General features: G+C 37.8%; 1 long non-coding RNA gene across 1 annotated transcript; it reads left to right on the plus strand.

The window, feature by feature from the left end:
- The first annotated feature begins 28 nt into the window (after positions 1 to 28).
- Positions 29 to 2,276, plus strand: LOC145718471 (uncharacterized). Its single transcript, XR_014141832.1, has 2 exons — positions 29 to 178; positions 1,244 to 2,276. It is a non-coding gene; the product is annotated as an uncharacterized LOC145718471 (long non-coding RNA).
- Positions 2,277 to 3,112: the final 836 nt, after the last annotated feature.

The following is a 3,112-nucleotide window of genomic DNA, read 5'->3' on the forward strand; positions in this document are numbered from 1 at the left end:
AATAGTAATTTCAGCAACTCAGTGTGTTCAAGTGAATATTACTGTTTTTTTTTTTTAATTAGAAAAAACACATTGAAGCCTTGCCATTATATGAAAGAGCATTAAAGATTTATGAGGACAGCCTGGGTCGGATGCATCCTCGAGTTGGAGAAACATTAAAAAATTTAGCCGTGCTTAGGTAAGAATTTTTTGTTTCCTGTTTCCTGGTAACAGCCAAACTCCATTTTATTTTATTTATTTATTTTTTTTTTTTTTAAAGACTTTATTTATTTGACAGAGAGAGACACAGCAAAAGAGGGAACACAAGTAGGGGGAGCGGAAGAGGAAGAAGCAGGCTTCCCGCGGAGCAGGGAGCCCGATGTAGGGCTCCATCCCAGGACCCTGGGATCGTGACCTGAGCTGAAGGCAGACGCTTAACGACCGAGCCACCCAGGCGCCCCCAAACTCCATTTTAGAACAACTTTAATTTGACTTATCATAGAACAACACAGAATATTTAGTGCTAATTGTTTTTTCTTGGAAGAGGGGAAGGGGTTGTTTTGGGTTGATTTACTTCAAGATACTAAAGTAGTATCCAGAAGTGAAATAAATGTTGCATAATCTATTTTGTAGAGGAATGTACCATGTAAATAGTGAAAGGTGATTTACATTTGCAGCTAACTGGTTCTGGGGGTAATATGGGCAATTTGCTGCCCTCAAAAGCTATTTATCATTAAGTGCATGTTGATTTTGGGTGCTTAGGTAGCTCAGTCAGTTAAGCATCTGACTCTTGGTTTTGGCTCAGGTCATGATCTCAGGGCTGTGAGACTGAGCCCTGGTCAAGCCCTGCATTGGGCTCCGCACTGGGCCTGGAGCCTGCTCAAGATTCTCTCTCCCTCCCCCTCTGTCCCTCCCCCCCATCCCGTGTGCACACTTTTTCTCTCTGAAAAAAAAAAACGCATGTTGATTTTGCTTTATCTGTGTTTGTGTATCTCAGCATTCAGAGACTTCCCTTAGCAATTCCACTGCATCTATTACAACATAGATGTATTAATGGTGTCTATATGAGGCACTGAGAAATACTTTAGCAGTTCAGATAGAAGAGTTTGGGTATTCTATTTTACTGGTCTGCCTGAGTGAATGCACACGCTGCAAATAGAAAGGAGAAAATGGGGAATTATTCACAACTTGTTATTCTGTATCCTATAAGGTCATTTCAAATTAAGAGGGTATATTCTCATTTTAACAATTTTTTCTCTCAAAGCTATGAAGAAGGGGATTTTGAAAAAGCTGCTGAACTATACAAAAGGGCGATGGAAATAAAAGAAGCAGAAACGTCACTTTTGGGTGGAAAAGCTCCTTCCCGACACTCCTCAAGTGGAGACACATTTAGCTTAAAAACAACCCATTCTCCTAATGTTTTCCTTCAAGGACAGAGGTAATAGCAATTACAATTCATTGCAAATGCACCTTAGGATAAAATAATTAAGAAATATTTGGAACCTAAGAATTTAAAACAAAAAAATGTTGAGTTTATTTTTATTTTGTGTGATTTAACTGGTATGTGCATAAAATTGCATAGGACTACGTTAAAGTTTGAGTCATGATTGTGTCAGTGTTAGCTGCTTAAAAGAATTAACTTTCTTAATGTATGGGATCCATGGATGTGGACACATTAGAACCCAAAAATGACATGAAGAATTGATCATGAGGAGTGGTTGTTCTTTGTTCAAGAAGACCTGACATAGCTGTGAAGACAAGGAGTTCAATTCCATAATTCTTTCATCTCTCAAGAGCTACACTGGCCTCACCATTCCTGGTCGTGCTTTTCAGCAGTAGCCTGGCCCAAATCTCTACCTCAAAGAAAAGTTTCAAGAAATAAAGGGATAATGTTCATGGAAGGTTTGAATTATTTTCTGTAAAATGAACTAGTAACAGTTGTCTCTGACTGCTACATTTTTTAAAAAGTCTACCTTTTCCATGAGCAGACTGGGCCAAGCCCTCTGCTTTCTGCTCTCTCTACATTGTTCTGCTGTGTTATATGTATCTGCATAATCTGAAGTTTTTAATGCAGTAAGTCGAGCTCTTAGCATTCTTTGACCTTCCCCAAAATAGGGACATGACAGTCTCCTCTTCTTTCTTAAATGGCCTAAATCTCTCTTCATTTATCTCAAACTCAGATTAGTCTATTTTATATTGAAAATGAAATATGTTTTACAGGTTTTATAAAAGTTGTCACATTTTGGTTTTGTGCCATTTATGTATTTATACATAATAAAACCTTCAATTTTAATACCTTTAAGATTCCAACATATTAATTATAAAGGTGAAAGATATAACCATACTTCACTGTTTTAAAAAAAAAGTGCAATTTCAAGGTTTTATTTCCCACTTCAATTTATACAAGAGAGTTGTAGTTACATAATTAATACTTTGAACATTACAAAAAATACTTGAAAAATATCCATACTGAATAGTTTGCTCAAATTAAGTTTTGGCGGGGTGCCTGGGTGGCTCAGTCGTTAAGTGTCTGCCTTCGGCTCAGGTCATGATCCCAGGGTCCTGGGATCGAGCCCCGCATCAGGCTCCCTGTTCCACGGGAGGCCTGCTTCTCCCTCTCCCACTCCCCCTGCTTGTGTTCCCTCTCTCGCTATCTCTGTCAAATAAATAAATAAAATCTTCAAAAAAAAAAAAGTTTTGGCAACTTTATTGGGTTTTGGTTAATGTTCTGTAAGGCTTGGCTACACACAGGGTGGTCCATGAACTGGGATCATCAGTATGAAAAATTAGCTTATGAAAAATTAAGACTCTAGAGCCTCTCCTCAGACCTACTAAATCAGAATCTGCAATTTGACTAGATCTCCAGGTGGTTCATATGCACCTAAGTTTGAGAAGCAATGGTCTAATTTTAAGGCACTATAGTGGTCACTTAGAAGAATTTGGCAGGATCTTATAAAATGAGCATCCTTCTTCCCCTTTTGAGAGAAGTTCAAAAGGAAAGAAGATAAAATATGACCATAGTACATCTTTCTGGGTTTGCCAGCTATGAAAGGTACAAAGTAATTACATTCACAAATTACCATACACTGCTTTCAGAATTAAGCTACTAAAGTTTAAAATTTGATTATCTGGT

This window comes from Leptonychotes weddellii, unplaced genomic scaffold (genome assembly GCF_054177405.1).
Source record: "Leptonychotes weddellii isolate Sample4059 unplaced genomic scaffold, ASM5417740v2 HiC_scaffold_16189, whole genome shotgun sequence".
Lineage (NCBI taxonomy): Eukaryota > Metazoa > Chordata > Mammalia > Carnivora > Phocidae > Leptonychotes > Leptonychotes weddellii.